Source organism: Felis catus, chromosome A3 (genome assembly GCF_018350175.1).
Source record: "Felis catus isolate Fca126 chromosome A3, F.catus_Fca126_mat1.0, whole genome shotgun sequence".
NCBI classification, from domain to species: Eukaryota; Metazoa; Chordata; class Mammalia; order Carnivora; family Felidae; genus Felis; species Felis catus.
In genome coordinates this window covers 83,114,830-83,135,527 of record NC_058370.1, presented here as the reverse complement: position 1 = coordinate 83,135,527, position 20,698 = coordinate 83,114,830, and the positions used below count along the sequence as shown (strand labels likewise).

The window sequence follows — 20,698 nt, the reverse complement described above, 5'->3', positions numbered from 1 at the left end:
GCAATGCTGCTTAACCCAAAAGAAAAAAACCACCCTCCGTGGAAATTTAGGCTTAAGGAAAAAGAGTTTTGTCATAGGATTTTGTGGTTTGTTTGTTTGTTTGTTTGTTTGTTTATTGGAAGCATGCCTTTGAAAGGTCATTCAATGCCTCAATTTCTTTGACAAATCATTGCCCCTGCTATAATCTGGTGGGGGTGGGGGGGAATCAGTGGAGGACCCAGGAAAATGCTCCATTTCCCAGACTTCTTGCCTTCATCCTCAGCTGCTCCCACCCCTATGCCCGGCTGGAAGGTGTGGCTCTGGGGCAGCCACCGTGTCCAACAGGGTAGCTCACTCTGCAGACATGAAGTGGGTGGAAACATGATCGAGGAATGTTCTGGTCAGGCTCCAACCACCCTCCCACAGCTGCTAACAGGACTCCCTGCTGCAGCTCCTAAGCAGGTCAGGGAGTTTTTCAGGCAGGTAGCCAATCCCCAAGACGGCTTTAGATCAGGGGAGGCAGGGTTGAGAAAAGGGAGTCAGACTAAGAGGCAGGCTCTGAGAAGTTTGGGAGGCCCCAGGCAGTGTTTCTGGTTTAGGCTGGTCATTAATCAAGCCCTTCCCAGATGTTCAAAATTGGCCTCTTCCCCATCAGGAGTAATGGCAGAGGGTGGTCCCTACAGTCAGTGCCCACATCCAATCTAGACAGAACCTTCAAGGGAATAGAAAGAATGCAGAGAGGGCTGCTTCATGTTGCTAGCATCACTTGCTAAGAAGCCATAGGGGCCCCTGCAGCCTCCAATCCACCATCTCCAACTCCCACAGACATGGAGTCCATGGAGGCAGAAGCTGGGGGAGTGGGGCTGGCGGCTGGAGTCAGGGAGAAGATTTCAGTGCATAGTTCCAACTGCATGTAGTAGTGGGACCTGAATAGGATCTGGCGTCATGCAAACCTGAGTTTGAATCCCAGCTCTGCAGCTGGCTAGCTGTGCAACCTTTGACAACTTCCACTCCATCCTTTAGCTGTCAGCTCAAAGGTTACATCCTCAGGGACACCCTCTCTGACCACGAGTTAGATCAGATCCCTATTTATGAGTCTCAGAATCCCTTATAATTTTTATTCATAACACATATCACTGTCTGTAATTTTATCACTTCTATGTAGGACGATTTGTCTAATTTCTCTTTTCCCTACCGCATTCTAAATCCAGAGAAGACAGTGACCACATCACCTTCATTCACCATCTTTTCCAGGGACTAGAGTATAGAAAACACTCAATAAAGATTTGAGAAATGAATGAATCACACTCAGCCTTTATCATCTATAAAATGGGATAGTAGTACTTCCTTATAGGGCTATTGTGAAGATTTAATGAAACAATATTTTTGTGAAAATTCTGTCTGACACAGAATAGGGGCTCATAAAGGGGCTATTCCTCTGCCACTATTTCTTTGGGTACCCACCATAAGTGGACGGTTTTCCCTGACCACCAGAGGTGCCACTGCACAGTGAAATGAGCCCAAATAGGAAACCAGAGACCTGAATAATCCACAAATTCTATCACAAGTCCCTGAATAATCAAAACTAGTTGGCACATTACAATTCATCGCCTCTTCTCTCTAGGTGTCCCTTGATGGCAGGAAAAGTTATCTCCAGCTTCACTTTCCTTTCCATCCCAGATAGAGAGTAGCCAGAGGGACTGTAAATCCATTCCTAACATTTTCAGTTGTTTGAGTTATGTTCTACCAGAATTAAGAAGGTGACTTTAAAAACATGAAGGAGAAATAAAGGTTGCACTTCCCAGAGCAGAGTACAGGTGTAAAATGAAACTGAACTTTTAATATGAAACCGCTCTGGAGGAGAAAGGACTAGGAATATTTTTATAGAACACTTGCATTATGGGTAATTTTTTTAAATCCAGGGTTCAACTTGCATGACACTGAGGCATAAGTCTACCACTTAATGACATTTATAACTCTGTAACAATACGTTTTGTATAAATTACTGCTGAGGCTTAACATTTCTGATTATGATATATAGAATAAAGTGATGTCATAAAGGCGAAGTTTGTAAGTTACGATCTGTCCTGTTGCTTTAAATAAGAGGATTTCTGGAGACAATTGCCTTGATGAATATAAACTCAAATGAACCTTGAATCTCTTCAATTATTCTTATTTAGAATTCATTTTCCTTTGAACTTTCATTTAACTCAAAGCACAATCGTTCCATTATAAATCAAATGCCAGCTTGTCTTTCCTGCAATAACAAGTATGCTTTAAATAATGAAGCAACACCTATGATCATAAAAGATAATGTTTCAATGCACCAAAATACAAAAGGTAAAGAGATTTATTATCTTAGTTCAGCAACGATGAGTTGAATATTTTTGTAGCAACAGACATCTCTATGCCAGACAACACTTTTTATTTGACTTTTTAGTGTATTTCCTTTCTCGGAAGACTGGGGTGCTTTATTATCAATGAGAGAAACCAAAGATTCAACACACAATGCTATTGGTGGCTGAGAAGCTCAGATCTCTCCTTGCTCAGTTTCCCTAGTAGGCCAATGGATATAAATCTCTCTCAACCTCCCTGGCCCTCTTTTCCAGTATGAAAGAGCTGGGCTGAATCATCCTATATTCATCCCAAACTCTAAAGACTAAGATTGCATATGCCTCTCGTCTTGTACAGAATGATGGTGAGAAACAACCAAGTTACTAGATGTGGATATACTTTAGAAGGTATAAGAGTGCCATACACAGTACCCGACAGTTTTCACTCTGCATTTTGGGAATACCTTTACATGTCCATTATGTGAACTATGCTATCCAAATGATATAGAAAAACTCTAGAGCACCCCCAGGCTATTACAGATGCAACAATGTGATTTAAAAAGGGGGGGGGGTCTTCTGGAGTTCTCATAATAAATTCTTTTGGGTGGGATCAAAATCTCACATTATAACAGGTTAAGTGGCCAAACTACCCCAAAGAGCCTACTTCCCATTGAAAATCTCACCAGCAAGCAGGACACGGAACTAAGCAGGTAGGCTAGGCATTTGGAAAGCTTTCTGTTATCTCTTTATGCATTCCATCTTCAAAGCATTGTGACCTGTCTTCAATACACCCTCGGGTGCGGGATTTACATTTTTAATATTGGCATTTATGACGTGGTGCTTCTTCCTGGTTAATTGGTATCAGAGCAAAATGTTTGCCTCTCTCCTGAAATAAATCTCTTCAAGAGCTTCAATCACACATTCTTTTGTTCTATCCCTCATTTGAAACGGGCTCTATAAAGCCGCCAGACCACAGTACATAATCTTTTGCCTCTCACATTTTTAAATCTGGGGGTTTATGCTTTAATGGCTTTGATGTGCTTACTATTCAGCCTGTTACTTAAACCACGTTCTTCCCCATCCAACACCCAGCTCACCCTCAGCCTTACAAGCCTGTACCCTCTGAGGCTGAAAGGATTTATTTATCATCCAGAACGTTTCCATAATTTTGGAAACATATGTTTTGAAATTACATTCCAATATCTCATACCATGTTCTTTGTCTTGCATCTGTTCTGTAAAAACAAACAAAACACACATAATTATATTCCAATGGCTGCAAAGTCTAGGGTTTCCACAAGAGTTGGTTCTTCCACAAACAGTAAGTCACACAACAAAGGCACTTACATACCCCTTCAAGGTCATCTGAATCACATTCTTGTGTTAATCAGAGCTAACCACTGATAATAGTAAACTTCTACAACGTAACTGTGAAACTCAGACTCCTTTCCAAAGTTATTTCAATTTTGCAGGATAATCTCGTTATTGAAAATGAGCTATTGTTGAAAAACCAAAGTCTTGACATAATACTCAACCTTGCATGGACAACAACTCCGTAATCTTTCATACTCCCAGGGTGTGACTTGCATTAAATGTACTTTAAAAAATTCATTTCTCTCCTGTAATATCCTAGTGGAAAGACAATCGGTCAATGCACAACAAAAAAGATCCCCCCGCCCTGCTAAAAAGAATAAACAAACCTGAATGAAACAGAAAAATAATCGACCAAAATATATTCCTTTTTTATATAACTATCCCACCACACACCAGCTCCCTCTTGCCCAAAAGTCTTTCATGCCACACATTCTCTCTCCATGCCCATAGACACCCCATTTAGACATAAAACCCACTCATTTTATATCCACTGTATTGTACTAGAACGTTTGATGTCAATATTAGATAAATTTGCATTGAAACTTTCAAAAAGCCACTAAAGTGGCGACTGGGTGACTCAATTGGTTAAGCATCCAACTCTTGATTTCAGCTGAGATCTTGATCTCACAGTTCGTGGGAGTGAGCCCCATGTTGGACTCTGTGCTAACAGTGCAGAGACTGCTTGGAACTCTCTCTCCCTCTCTCTCTCTTCCCCTCCTCTGCTTGCACACTCTCTCTCTCTCTCTTTTTCTCTTTGTGTGTTGAAATAAATTTTTAAAAAGCTACTCAAAATCAAGAACCACTTTTCAGCCTATCTATTAAAAATAAAATGTCACCAATGAAATGCCTCCTTTCCCTCAGGTTTCTGCCCTTGTTACCCATGGTCCTTATGTTCTTAGGTAATGAAATAAATTTTGGAACTGAGAAGAGAGTTAAACCTGATGCCTACTGTGGTATGCTGGTAGATATTTAACAACCAGCTTGAAGTGAAGAAAGAAAATCTCTGACTTGCAGCATTTAATTTCTGTGATATGAATGCCTCCATGGTGGCCAGTTTCTAGCTACCAGTGTGATGTTGCTAATGGGCAGAGCAGGGAGTATCTGCACAATCGACTCTTGCAAGATGGTGCGAGCTGGTTCTACCATTTCATGCTGATGACTCCTCTTGGAGGTTTAAAACTATTCCCAGCACCTTTGACGTCTAGCAGCATTTCTAGAGGTAACTCTTAGAGGTAACTCTTATTGTTTGCTCTCAAGCAGTCTGTATCTAGAATGGTTTTCAGACATCACTGCCAGCGCCCTGGGCTAAAGGGCACTTTATACCCAACAGGATCATGAGTGAAGCGGCCATAAAGATCTCAACATAAAGATACATTCAAAGATGATTCCAAAAGCTTTGAAAAACAATATCATCTTTGGTGCAGGTGTTTCACCCAGAAATCTTCCCAATCAACCCTCCTTAGATATCTCCTTCTGTCTCCAAAGTCTTAGTTATGTTAAAGACTGAAAACACGTACACACTCCTCTCTCCCCCTCATACATATGCACACGCACAGATGCTACTTACCATACTGAACCCCCCATTCAATCACACCACCTTTATTTTTTTTTGTTTTTGGGGGTTTTAGTTATTTATTTATTTTTTGTTTGTTTGTTTCAAAGGGGCACATGCACCCCAATGTTTATTTTTTTTTCAATATATGAAATTTATTGTCAAATTGGTTTCCATACAAACCCAGTGCTCATCCCAAAAGGTACCCTCCTCAATACCCATCACCCACCCTCCCCTCCCTCCCACTCACCATCAACTCTCAGTTTGTTCTCAGTTTTTAAGGGTCTCTTATGCTTTGGCTCTCTCTCCCACTCTAACCTATTTTTTTCTTTTTTTTCCCTTCCCCTCCCCCATGGGTTTCTGTTAAGTTTCTCAGGATCCACATAAGAGTGAAAACATATGGTATCTGTCTTTCTCTGTACGGCTTATTTCACTTAGCATAACACTCTCCAGTTCCATCCACATTGCTACAAAAGGCCATATTTCATTCTTTCTCATTGCCACGTAGTACTCCGTTGTCACACCACCTTTATATGTGCATCACACTTACTACCTATGACTGCCCCAACAGGCACAGCACCCTGGAAAGCACAGTTCTTCTCTGGGTCAGACTGCTTTTCTCCAATTCTAGTGGATAGTATTCTCTATTTCATTACATTGACGTGAAGGTATTTGTCAATGTGACTTTTGTGGCATCGCAATGATAATAATACAGAATATCTATGTAGTTCCCATGCTATCCCAGGCAGTTAGCTGAGCACCTTACACATAGACACCCATTTAAGTCATGGAGCCAGGAGTCAAACCAGGCAAGATGGCCCAAGGACCTGTTGTTCTTAACCACCATACTCTACCAGTTCTCGGATCCATCTGAAGAAAAGCCACTGTGGGATCGTGGCCAAGTAAGGCACTTTCTGTGCCTCAGTTTCCTCATCGGTAAAATGGGGCTAATAATAGTACCTACCTCACAGGATTTGGAGGAGAATTATATGAGTTAACATATGTACCTGGCACCTAAAAAGGGCTATTGTGTTAACTAAGTGCCAACTAGTAACTGTTAACCAGTTAATAGGCTCCTCACAGCCGAGAGAATCCCATGACTTTTTCATAGTGTCTTTTGCTAGAGCAATTTTTCTCTGTAAAGGGTCAGATAGTAAATAGTTTACACTTTGCAGGCCACATACATTCTCTATTACATAAACTTCTTAGGATTTTTAAGTCTTTCAAAATGTAAAACTCATTTGTAGTTTATGGGCTGAAACAGACCACAGGCTGGATGTTGGTCTATGTACATAGTTTGCTGATCCCCAGGCTAGAGCAAGAGAGAGACAGCCTTGTTTTAAATACCATATTTTTTTACGGGAGCAAATACATGAATGCTAAAAGAGACACACGTATAACAATCACACATTCCCTCAGCAAATGTTCACTGATCACTTATTATGTGCAAGGGGCCATTCTGGATGCTGAAGCCACAAAGATGGAGAAGCACACCCTTGACCTTTGGGAGGCTCATAACCCAATGGCAAGGCAATCCCAGCATAGCATGTACCAAATGCCTTAATAAAGGAGGAAGGGATCTGATCCAGTTAGGGCAAGGTGATAGATGAGGAGAGGGTCCCAAGAGAAAGGAATGCTTGAGCTATACCTTGAAAGACGCAAGGAATTCACTTGGCGGACAGAAGCATAAGAGAGCAAGGAGGTATTCAGAAAATTGCAGTTTCTGGGATCAGAGAAAGCCCATGAGGTCAAGGAGATCCCAATCAGGAAGGGAGGGCCTAACCTACCCACGAAGGCACTGGGATTTCATCTTGTAGGCCTCTGGTTTTCAAACTCTCTAACACAGAAGTTTGTCTGCAAGGCACAATCTACTCTAGAGCCTTGTGTGTGAAACTAATTTGGTTGAATCGGGGAGCTAAATCCAGAGCACCTCCCTCCCGCTGGCCTCCTTCACCACAGGTGGCTCAGAGTGACCTGGGACCCTCCTGGCAGCACACTTGAAAATCCACAGCTCCTGGCCGCAGGCAGCAGGCTCAGAGGCCAGGGAAGTCCTGCTGTAGCGACTCCACACAAATTCTTCTCAAGTCAATAAAATTCCATGTATCTATTTTTATCTTGAACAGACATCCTGTTCTTCCCCAGCACCTCTGCCTTTGCTGGTCACACGCTTGCCCCATGCAGTTTAACACTTCATTACACGGCATCTTGTGTGGTTATCTAATTGCATTTTGAGCATCTAGATGAACTGGCCCAATGTCAGGCAGTGCAACTTGCTTCTCTTTACCCCCTTCAGCAAGCCACACGGGGCAAGGAGGCGCTATTGAAGGGAAGATCTCTTCCCACCCTAAGATTTTAAGACTCCCTACAGGAGGACAGTATTTTCAAAGAGAGTAAGAGCAGTGACATGAGGAAACATCTCCCAAGGCAGGCATTGAGTTAGTGCAGGTGGAGTATTTAGTGGGGAGGTGTTTGTGTGTCTCGGGACTGAAGGTTGGGTTGATCAGATTCCTCAGTTCCCAAAACTGTATTGCTTTGGGTCCTTACACAACCCCTCCTCCTCATTTTTTTGTAATTCCCTTTCATCTCCATTTCCCAGACCAATTTCCCTCCCTGCAATAGATAACCTTTTTATTGGGCTTATCTGCAGGTATTCTTTGTTGTCGTGTGTGTGTGTGTGTGTGTGTGTGTGTGTGTGTGTGTGTGTGTTTATTCATTTATTTTGAGAGAGAGCATAGAAGTAAAGGAGGGACAGAGAGAGAGGGAGAGAAAATCCTAAGCAGGCTTCTCACTGGCAGCACAGAGCCCGACACATGGCTCAAACTCACCAACCATGAGATGATCTCCTGAGCTGAAGGCAGACACTGATCCAACTGAGTCACCCACATGCCCCTTGTATGCATGTATTTTAATATAGAGAAATGGTATGTTCTCCTGGTTTAAAGATCATCCCATCTCTTCCTTTTTCACACAGCATGATGTTTTTAAGATCTATCCATATTGTCAAGTACATATCTGTCCATTTCTCCTAAATGCTGCATACGGGTGCATAATCTGTACCCACTATATTTTACATATCCAGCCCCCCAATGGACAACTAGAATGCTTCCTATCTGACCTTGCCCACGAACAGTTCTGTAATGAACATCCTCACACACACTCCTTACAAATATGCGTGGGAAACTCTCAGGCATGTATGCCCAGGAGCAGGCAAGTGAGTCGCATGGTGTGAGTGTAAGTACTGCCAGGGGCCGCTCTAAAGAAGCTACACCAGTCTCCTCTTGTACCAGCCAGGCCTGGTAGTTTCTGAGGCTCACGTCCCTACCGACACTGACAAATAGTATCATGGATGGAAATGTGTCCCTCCAAAATGATACTTTTAAGTCCTAACCTCTGAGCCATATTCAGCATTATGGATTGAAATGTGCCCTCCCCCAAAATGATACACTGAAGTCCTAACCTCTTGTAGCTCAGAATGTAGCCATATTTGGAAATAGGATCTTTGTAGATGCAATTAAGATATGATCATTAGGATGGGCCTTAATCCAGTATGACTGGTGTCCTTACAAAAAGGGAAAATTTGGACACAGAGGCAGACACACACAGAGGGAAGACAGTGTGAAGACAAAGAGGAGAACATCGTGTGAAGAGGAAGTCAGAGATCAGAGCAATGTACCCATAAACCAAGGAATGCCAAAGATTGCCAGCAAACCCCCCAGGAGCTAGGAGAAAGAGATGGAACAGATTCTTCCTCGTACTCTCAAAAGGAGCCAATTCTACCAACACGTTGATTTTGAATTTGTAGCTTCCAAGAATACAAGACAATATACTCCTGGTATTTAAGCTACCTGGTTTTTGGCACTTTGTTCCAGCAGCCCTGGGGTATTAATACACTCAGCTTTTCAAGTTCTGCTAGTCTGGTGGGTATAACATAATACCATGTCATTCTTATTTTTCTTTCTCTAATCACTAGGGACTTTGAACATTTTCTTCATGTTTCTTAGTCATAGTTTCCTTGTAAACTGCTCATGTCTATCCTTTTGCCTACTTTTTCATACAGATTCCTATCTTTTTCTCGTTGATTTGCAACAGCTCTTTGTAAATTCCAAACATCAGTCCCTTAGAGTTTGATACTTTACAAACATCTCTCCAACTGTCATCTGTCGGTTAACTTTATCCTCACTGGATAACTGCTAACTAATTCCTAACAGGGCAGAATTACTTAATTTCTATTTAATCAAATTCATCAGTTTTTCTATTATGATTTGTGTAATTGAGGTTTCACTTGATAAATCCTTCCCTACTCCTATGTTACAAAGATATTCTCCTACATGATGTTCTACAAACTGCACTGTGTCACCTTTAACATGTAGACTCAGGATCAGTATATGGTATGAGCCAGACGGCTGTTTCAAAAACACTAAATAACAAGACACTCCAAAATGCAATGGCTTTAAATGCAAACAAACCTCTATTTTACTCACATACCTGCACTGTAGGTAGGGATCAGCAAGGGTGGTTTATCTTTGTGCCATGGTGTGTCAGCTGGGATGGCCTGCCCGCAGCTGCAGAGAGTATATTCAGTGTGGCTCCCTTAGAGCTGGCAAGTCCCTGCTGTCAGCTGGGAGCTCGGCTAAGGCTGAGGGCTGGGAGCCCATCTCCTTTCCACTTGCACCTTGCTTGTCACAGGTTGTTTGGGCTTCCTCAATTCTGGTGGCTGAGTTCCAAGAAAAAAATAAATAAATAAAGACAATGACTTTATATATAGCCTAGCTTCAGAAATCACTTAGCATTACTTCCATGGCAGTCAAAACCTGCCTAGAATCAAGCGGCAGGAACCTACACCCCACCTCTCAATGGGAAAAGTGTCAAAGTCACATTGCAAAAATCTCATTGGGAGGGCAGCAAATGTGGCAAATATCTTGGGGAATAAAATCTTCCATAGGATCCAATTTTATGAGAAGGTCTTTTTTTTTTTTAATTTGAGACAGAGAGTGTGTGTGTGTGTGAGCAGGGGAGAGGGGCAGAGGGAAAAGGAGAGAGACGGAGACAGAGAGAGACAGAGAGAGACAGAGAGAATGAGAATCTTAAGCAGGCTCCATGCTCAGCTTGGAGTCTGATGCCGGGCTTGATCCCATAACCCTGGGATCATGACCTGGGCCGAAATCAAGAGTTGGACACTCAACCAACCAAGCCACCCGACTGCCCCTAGAAGGTCATTTTTATCATTTCTTAAATTCTTTCATACACATTGTCTGCCACTGAGTTCTCTACTCTGTCACATTGCTTGATTTGTCTGCTCTTTTGCCACAATAAGGCTAGTAATGTGTTCATATCTGATAAGATAAGTCCCTTCCCTTCATTCTCCTTTTTCAAGCTTGTGAATTATTCATGAACCTTTATTTTTCCATACGACTTTTTATTTTTTTAATGTTTATTTATTTATTTTGAGATAGAGAAAAGAGCACACATGAGCAGGGGTCGAGGCAGAGAGAGGAGAGAGAGAGAGAGAGAAAGAGAGAGAGAGAGAATCCCAGCAGGCTATATGCTGTTAGAATGAAGCCCGATGAGGAAGAGGATCTCTTTTGCATTGCTGGTGGGAATGCAAGCTGGTGCAACCACTCTGGAAAACAGTATGGAGGTTCCTCAAAAAACTAAAACTAGAACTACCCTACGACCCAGCAATTGCACTACTAGGCATTTATCCACGGGATACAGGTGTGCTGTTTCGAAGGGACACATGCACCCCCATGTTTACAGCAGCACTATCAACAATAGCCAAAGTATGGAAAGAGCCCAAATGTCCATCGATGGATGAATGGATAAAGAAAATGTGGTATATACGTACAATGGAGTATTACTCAGCAATCAAAAAGAAGGAAATCTTGCCATTTGCAACTATGTGGCTGGAACCGGTATTATGCTAAGTGAAATTAGTCAAAGAAAGACAAATATCATATGACTTCACTCATACGAGGCTTTTAAGAGACAAAACAAATGAAATAAGGGAAGGGAAACAAAAATAATATAAAAACAGGGAGGGGGACAAAACATAAGAGACTCTTAAATATGGAGAACAAACAGAGGGTTACCGGAGGGGGTGTGGGAGGGGGGATGGGCTAAATGGGTAAGAGGCATTAAGGAATCTACTCCTGAAATCACTGTTGCACTATATGCTAACTAATTTGAATGTAAATCTTAAAAAATAAAATAAAATTAGAATGAAGCCAGATGCAGGGCTCAATCTCACAATCACGAGATCATGACCCAAGCCAAATCAAGAGTGGGATGTTTAACCAAATGAGCTACCTACATGCCCCCCATACAACTTTTAAATACATCTATCAAACTCTTAAAAATAATCTTACTAGAATATTTTTGGGAGTGCTTTGACTTTATAAATTAATCTGGGAATAATAAACATAATTTTATATTGTCATCCCACTTACATTCATAGAAAGTAATGTGGCCATTTATTCAGGCTTCCTTTTATAGCTTTTAAAAATTTTTAATATTTCTTCTATAAAGAAATGTCCATTTTTTTGTAAATCTCCAAATGTTTCATAGTTTTGGATGCTGCCATGAATAGTATTTTTTTTAATTACGTTTTCCAATCTGTTTTTGCTGGTGTTGAGAAATTCTATTGATATTCATAAGCTGATCTTAAATCTGGCAACCTTGCTTAATTCTCATAGTTAAATCCATTGTTTTTGCTTTCTAGACAATCACATTTTCTGCAAATAATTGCAGTTTTATTTCTTCCCCTCTAATTCACACCTTTTGTTTCTTTCTCTTTATTTGTAGTCTTGGCTACCAAGCACAGTTGTGTGTTAATGCTACTGAGTGATAATGGAGATTTCTTGTCTCATTCCTGATCTTAAATGGACTGCATCTTGGCCCACTAAGTATAATTTGTGCTTTAAGTTTTCATTTCAAATAGGTATTGAGCTTTATTAAAAGCTTTTCTGAATCTACTGAGATTATGTGATTTTTTTCCTCCTTTAGTCTATAAATTATATTCCTTCTATTTCTGAGTAAACTCCTCAAATGACGACATATTAATATTTTTTCAACGTTTATTTATTTTTGGGACAGAGAGAGACAGAGCATGAACGAGGGAGGGGCAGAGAGAGAGGGAGACACAGAATCGGAAACAGGCTCCAGGCTCTGAGCCATCAGCCCAGAGCCCGACGCGGGGCTCGAACTCACGGACCGCAAGATCGTGACCTGGCTGAAGTCGGACGCTTAACCGACTGCGCCACCCAGGCGCCCCTAACTACAAACAATTGGTAAGATACCATATCATTTTATTTTATTTAGGATTTTTATATCAGTGATCATAAGCAAAAGAGGTCAGGAATTTCCTTTTCTTCTATGTCTTTATCCAATTTGGGGATAAAGATTATGTTCAGCTCAAAAATGAGGGAACAGCTTATGCTGTTTTTCTCTTTTCTCTTTTGAGGTTGCTAGAACTGAACTGTAAAACTATCTGAGGCAGGTCCCTCTTTAGAGAGGAGATCTTTGATTATTATTTCAATTTTTGGTGCTTATTTGTTTATTAGAGTTTTCTATGTCTTCTTTTAGCAATATAGGCATTTAATAGTGTTCTCTAAATATTCTTGTTTCATATAGGGTTTCCAAATTTACTAGGTTAAAGTTACCCACAATTTATTTCTCTTCTTTTCTAACTTAAATTCTAGTTAGTTGACATACAATGCAATATTGGTTTCAGGAGTAGAATTCAGTGATTCATCACTTACATATAACACCCAGTGCTCATCACAAGTGCCCCCTTTAACACCTATCACCCATCTAACCCATCTCTCACCCACCTCCCTCCATCAACCTTCAGTTTGTTCTCTATCGTTAAAAGTCCCTTGTGGTTTGTTTCCCTCTCTCTTCCCCTCCCCTTCCCATATGCTCATCTGTTTTGTTTCTTAAATTCCATATATGAGTGAAATCATATGATATTTGTCTTTCTCTGATTGACTTATTTCGCTTAGCATAATATCTAGCTCCACGTACTTCTCTTATTTTTCATATCTCTGTATCTATAGCTGCTTCTGTTGGAAAAAAATCTGTATTTTTTAATTAAATCTTTTTTTTCTGGTTAGTCTTTATTAACTTATGTATTCACTGATTATTAGATAGTAAGAGGACAGTTTCTACTATTGGTATTTCCAAATATAAAAACAAGATTTTGGCTGTCAAGTCTTCTTCAGACTTTGCCTACCTCCCCATCCTGGACACTACCTCTCAGACCTACACTCTGATGCAAAAGAGAAGTCAGGAACCTGAGCCTGTATCCCTTTGGGCCACCACTAGAGCTTGCCCTCCAGGGACTACTGATCTGTGGCTACAGGGCCATTCTTCTCATCCATCCCCTAGCAAGCAGTGCCACTAAGTAAACAATTACTGAATGCCTACTGCATGCCTGTCTTGTACAAAGCGATATAGACCATAATCTTTGCCCCAAACAAATATATGGTCCAGAGGGGTGGACAGGAATGTACGTGAAAGGAGAAGGAACTCTGAGCAAGTATTTGGAACACCCCGGCTTCAGCACTGAGCCAATCTGAAGGTGTGAGGGAAATGATTTCAGGTGAGAGCAGTGCAGAGGTCCTGGCCAGAAATCTGAAGCTGTACTTCCCTCTTTGTTTCCTTGCAGACTAAAGATCTACCCCAGCAACAGAAGAGGGAGAAGAGAGGGTAAGCAAAGAGATGGGAAGAACAGGACAAAGGGCAAAGAAAAACAATTCACGCTACACTAGTGAAGTCTAAGCTATTAATACAGGACGTGTCTAATGATGACAGCTAATATTTGTGTCCTTTTTAACAGAGCACTTACACAGGGACTAGCTGAATACCCTACAGCCCAGATTTACAGATGTGGAGACTGAGGCCCCCAAAGACTATGAATTTCCTAGTCTTGTGTGACTGGCACATGACAGAACTAGGACCCCAAACTCTGGCCTCCTGACTCCAATGTCACTCTCTGTCCCCTAAACCACGTGGCTTCTGAAAACAGCAAATTCTAGGATAGACAAAGGGAAAACTGACTTCCAGATGTTCTTCCCACCTCTGCAAGCCCTCATCTCTCCTGCCACACTCATCTCCTCCCAACTCCCCCCCCCCACCACACACACACACACACACACACACACACACACACACACAGGAAACTGCAAGTCACTGGAGAATCACGTTATTTGCTTCCTAAAGAACATGCTATCTCTTACCTGCCAAGAACCTCAGCAGGGCCTCTGTGCTGTCAAACATCTTGTTCTAGGAAGCTAGGAGTCAATCTAGGAAGAGATGAGGCTGGGGCCATCCCCAACCTCCCCTGAAGACCATCACCTGTAGGTGCAGGTCTAGGTGCTCTGGTGGAATCAAGAAAGCTCTCAAGGGCCCTATGATGATGTCAGGGACATGATGCATCTAACAAAATCATAATAACAGCAATGAGATAGTAGCTCACACTTCTTGACTGCTTGCTATTCACGGACATCATGATGAGTTTTTTATGGCTTTGAATCTTGTTTAATTTTCATGACTACCTAATGAAGACTAGTGGGTTCTAGTCTTCCATGAGAAACTGAGGCTTAGAGGGGTAAATTACCATATCCGGGGTTACACATTCAACAAGGGGACAGAACCAGGACACAGACCAGGTCTGCCTGACTCCTGGGGCCAAATTAACCACTATATATAACACGCCTTTGCTTTAGCAACACCTGAGGGGAGACAGCAACCCTAAACAACCATCACCTACAGTACAATTAATGTCTGCCATCACCTACAGTGGTGAGAGAAAGCTTCAAAGAAAAGAAAGCCTGATGATGGCCTATAAGAAGGTAAAGGACAGATGAAGAGCCTAGATCACATACAGAAGAAGTTTTGGGAGCAGATGTAGGAACAGGCCTCACAGGGTTTATAAAGTGAAGGGAGAGATTGAGGCAGTGTGACTGGGACCATAGAAATCACTATCGTCGATGGCTAGTCCTTCAGACTAACAAACTTAGTGCCACATGAAGGACAGGTAGAAAAGGAAAACAGAGAAAAGAAGAAAAGATACCACAGTCACCAGAGGTACTTGTATAAGTACATAGAAAGACCATGAGAAATTTGTCCCATCATCTGATTATTTCGTCCTCAAGTATATGGGACAAAGTCTCCATCCTGTAAACATTTAGTTTCCTCTAAATATTCCCAGTCAAGGGCACCTGCGTGGCTCAGTCGGTTAAGCGTCCGACTTCAGCTCACGGTTCATGAGTTCGAGCCCCGCGTCGGAATCTGTGCGGACAGCTCAGAGCCTGGAGCCTGCTTCGGATTCTGTGTCTCCCTCTCTCTCTGCCTCTGCCCTGCTCACGCTCTGTCTCTGTCTCTCAAGAAGTGAATAAACGTTAAAATTAAAAAACTATTTTTAAATATTCCCAGTCATCTCCCTCAGAGCTGAGTCGGTGTGCAGGACTCAGGTCGGAACAGCTCTCTCACTGTAAATAAAGGACAAACGGATCAGGAAAAATGAATTGGTGGTAGTGACAGACACAGGTGTTTGCCATCAGCTGGGGCTCTCACCATGGTGCTAGATCCTCTCTGTTGGGGAAATGACCCATCCCCCATGCCATGAAGTTTTTGGTGTTCTCCCTTTCCAGCCACATCTACACATCACAACTAGCATAGCCAGCTGCCCCAAACCCATTCAATTTACTTACAGGGAGCCACCAAACAGGGAAGCCAGGGGACTTCTCGTTGGGCCAGGCAGGCACTCTGTCTCCCTCAAACCCAGAGGTGGAAATGTGCTTGCAAAATCTTGTCAACGCACACCAGTGTGTTCACGTTGCCAACACAGCACGCACAGCCTGTGTCCTCCATACCATTGCCATCACTAGACCACGGTATCAGAATCTTCCTCAGGGAAATGCAACCACTGAGAAACAAGTATTACAAAGAGAACCTGCCCCCCAAAAGTGAAAAATTATTATTGGTCAGGGGAAAGGATGTACATTTGGCCAAATTCCACACTATTTTATAGTATAAATTCCACTACTATTATATATACACATATACATATACATATATATATATAGTTGTTTTACCATTTAAACTATATAAGATGGCAACCACAAAATTGAAATTCTGTCGTTCAAAGGGTTTTATATACTCCTCTAACTAAAAACAGCTTCACAATAAAAAGATCCAGTTTTACAAGTGGGCCCAACCCAAAATAGTAACTATGGCCTTAAGGGCTATTATCCCATTGCCGAATGAAGGATTTAGGGCATATAAATGCCCATTAACGCGACTAAGCATAATAATCTGATTTATAAAGTATCCCTTGCCAGGGCCCTTGTAGCACCCTACAATTACACTGCCCCAATTAAAACATCCTGCCAGCCTAATAGACTCGCCCTGAAAGAAACCGCCCTGTAAAAGCATGACCCACCCCACCAAAAAATCCTGATGGAGGGGGTTCTACAGCAAGGTGGTGGCAGCAAAAGGGGTTTTCAGATGGAAGGAGAGCATTTTAAGTATCTAATTCCCACGCTCAATGCCTGCCAAAGTACACAGGAGTGAATAATAATCCCAAAGCGAAGAGGCATTAATGAGGAGGGCTGTCCGGGTGTCCATCTCAGCCTTTCCTAGTAGATTTGGCACTTGTTTGTTAAAATGAACACGTCTGGGTTCTAAAGCTTGGGGATTCCAAATGACATTTTCTAGTGGAAAACAGGAGGAACACTTCTTTCTGTTCCGGAGACCTATTGGGGCATAGTGTTTGGAAACCTCTCACCTTTGGCCCACCTCAGCCTCAAGTGACTCAGTACAATTTGCAGGGTCCCAGCCGTGTGTGTGTGTGTGTGTGTGTGTGTGTGTGTGTGTGTGTGTGTGTGTTGCCTAGGGTAGGGAGATCATCTGTTTTATCTGCTATTAGTCAATTTTATAATGGCAAAATGAAAAGACACTTCTCAAAATTCACCCTCTTCTCCTAGATGTCAGTGGACAATTGAAATTTCCAAAAGACCTAAGAATATACTAAAGTTAAGTAGCTCCAAATTCAGCTCAATGCAGATCTTAGTGAAGGGCTAACACTGCGTATACTGGGGGAAAAGCATGCGGCAAAGGAGAAAAAAAAAATCAGTTGGCAGAGGGGCCACACAGCGCTGTGTTCCACCACATACCTTATCCCGTCAACACAGCAATATTTCTATTAATGTTAACATTTGAAATGCTGGTGAAGGTTCAGCCAGACAGGTACTCTCACACCTCTAGGAGGAGAGTAGATTGTTTGAGTCTCCCTGAAAAGCAATCTTCCAAGAGCCTTTCAAATGCCTAGATCCTGTGATCTGCTTCTGGAAATGTATTCGAAAGACATCAGCAAAATGTGGTCCAAGAGCAAAGCACACTGATCCCACTGCAGTGTTTCTGAATCCAGAAAGAGATGTGAAATGATCCAATAGTTCAGCAGTAGGAGAATAATCACATAAACTCTGGTAAATCTATAGGCAAAATATTATACTGCCTTTAAAAACGATGTTTACTTCTCCTGAAAAACACACGATAAGATTTGAATAAAAGGAAACAAAAATTGTGCTCTTGGATAGGATGTGTTAGTCGTGTAAAGATGTCAATTTTCTCCATCTTATTCTATAAACTCAGTGTCATCCCATTCAAAATTGGAAAAATAATTTTGTTTCTCCTTTTTGTTGGGAGGGATTGGACAAAATGACTTCATTCATAGTCATCTGGAAAAATAGTCTATGTGAAAATAGCCAAGAGGTTTTTTTCAAAGGAAGAGCAGTATGGGTACTTTTAGACTTCTCCATTATGAAAATACATTATAAAGCTACAGTAATTAAAACAAGGTGGCTCAAAAGTGGGACAAGACAGACTGATAGAACAGACTAGAAAATTCAGAGGAGGCCAAAGTGTCCATAAGAATTTAGTACAAGATAAAGGAGACATTCCAAATCAGAAGGGAAAAGATAGATCATTAAACCTATGATATAAGGCAACTACCTAGGTGTTTGGAAAAAAATTTCAAACTAGAGCCATATATTATATCTTTTTATTTTAACATAACAATAACATGATTTTAACATGAAAATAAAAACACTTTTTAAAAATTGTTGATAGGGAAGATAGGTAAGTTGTCTATATTATCTTGGAATAATTTAGACTCTTCTTAACATGAAATGAAACAATTGAAGAAAAGATTAATAAATTTGATTCCATAAATGTTTTAAATGACTGTAAGTAAAAACACCATAATCAAGGTGAAAGACAAAAGTTTATGGAACTTCTACTACATATGGCAAACAGCTAATTTCCTTATTATCTGAAGGAATAGAACATATCAATCAGGAACTTACAAACAATATGCTAGAAAATGTGCAAAGTTGACAAACAGAATTTTGTGAGAATAAAAATACAAGTGGCCAATAAATGTGTGGATAAATGTACAGCCTTGATAATGAGCTTCCTGCTTTTTGTTTGTTTGTTTGTTTGTTTGTTTTAGACCTCATTATTGATAAGGGAGTGAGAAACCTTAAGGCTTATGCATGGCTAGTGAGATATAAGTGGATAACCAACCATTTTTGGAGGGCAATTTTCCTCTATCCTTCAAGATTTTAAATGTGAACCCTCCCCTTAGCCCAGAATTTCCACTTCCAGCAATTAATCCTACATAAACACTCACACTTGTGCATAAAAATATATGTGCACAGATGTTCAATACAGCATTGTTTATAATAGCAAAAAAAAAAAAAAAAAAAAAAAAGGAAACCACTTAAATAGCTATCAGAAGAGTTTGGCTAAAGATGAGATTTCCAAGGGATGGAATGCCTTGTGGCAGTTTAAAAGAATTAGATTGATTTGAATTCAGTAGCATAAACGATATCCAAGATATGTTAAATCCAAAAATCATGTTGAAAAACTGTATGAGTATTATGAAACACTTTATACATCTATGAATATAAAACTAATGTCTGCAAGGAAACTTAAGAAGTTGTTTGAAAGGGGTTACAGGAAGTGAGGGGACAAGGCAGACACAGGGCGAAAGGGAGTTTACTTTCCATTCACATCCTTCTATACCTTTCAAGGGTTTTTTGACAATGAACAAGTAATACTAATTAAGTCACAAACTAATAAACAGCTGAAGTTTTAACACTTAAAATGTCAGCATTTTAGTATTTATCAAGACTCACTTAAGGATTCAGGGAAGCAATTGTAGCATAAAAGGAAAACCCAGACTATATAATTATAGAGAGAGTATACTCTCCACTAATTTAAAATTTATATCTAAATATGCACATAGAGAAAAGGGCCGTCAGGAAACACATGAAATAGTAGTAGTAGTTAACCTCCAGTTATAATGGTATGACCTATTTTTACTTGATTCTTTGTACTTATTATTTTTCAAATTTTCCAAAATTAATATTATAGGCATAATCAGAAAAAAATGTAATGATTGGTTCAGAATTTGCCAAGAAAATTATTTTGTATCCTATACTAGACCAGAAATCAAGAGGAGAGAAAATATGGGACACAAACCCTCCCCTAAAATAATTCACAGTTTCACAGATGAATCTATACACATAGTTAAAAACCATGAGTTCACATTACTTTACAAACATGTAATCACAAGAAACATACAGAATAGTAACTATAGTTAATAATACTGTATTGCATACTTGAAAATTGTTAAAAGAGTAGATTTTAAAAGTTCTTATAAGAAAAAAAATTTGTAACTGTGTATGGTGACAGATATTTATTAGACTTACTGGGGTGATCATTTTGCAATACATGTGAATATTGAATCATTATCTTATACACCTGAAACTAATGACTAATATATAAGTCAATTATACCTCAAAAATAAAATAATATAAACCATTAGAGGTCAAGATAGGGTGACAAAAAACCAGGTACTAAACTGAATTTCCTCAAATATCAAAATGTATAGAAGAGACAATATGAGCAATGGAGCAACAGAGAAGGAAGATGCAATGCTAGCCTCCATGATTAGCATCCCCCTACCTAGGCAACTAGGGGAATGGCCTTGAGAAAGAACATGAGAATTCTCTTCCATAGACCGAGTCAGAACTATACACATGCTTGATTCTGGGCATCAGGAAGTCTACTACCTCAAAATAACACATTCTCTGTGCACCAATATCTGAAATTTTATCATTAAGGTTTATCCCCTTATTTCATATTCTCTATCCCTCTTGAAAAGGAATGGACCGAGGAAGGCTAACACTTCACACTGGAGGGCACCTTTCTGGTCTCCCTGTGCCAGTGACAGACATCACTAAACAATCTCAGCACTTCTCCCCAAGAGAGTATCTCAGAATCCTTAGCACCATACTCCAAGCAGCTACTACAACTGGGCAAAATTGGGATGCAAGTGGAAAACGATTTGCCAGCCCTTATTAAATTGGTAGTAACAGACCTGCAGTTGAGTA

General features: G+C 40.6%; 1 long non-coding RNA gene across 1 annotated transcript in view; it reads right to left on the bottom strand.

The window, feature by feature from the left end:
- The window catches only part of LOC123384489, a 162,234-nt gene that overhangs the window by 53,020 nt on the left and 88,516 nt on the right, over positions 1-20,698 (bottom strand). The window contains exon 2 of the long non-coding RNA XR_006595640.1: positions 9,723-9,951. This is a non-coding gene — a long non-coding RNA (uncharacterized LOC123384489). The remainder of the gene's footprint in view (positions 1-9,722; positions 9,952-20,698) is intronic.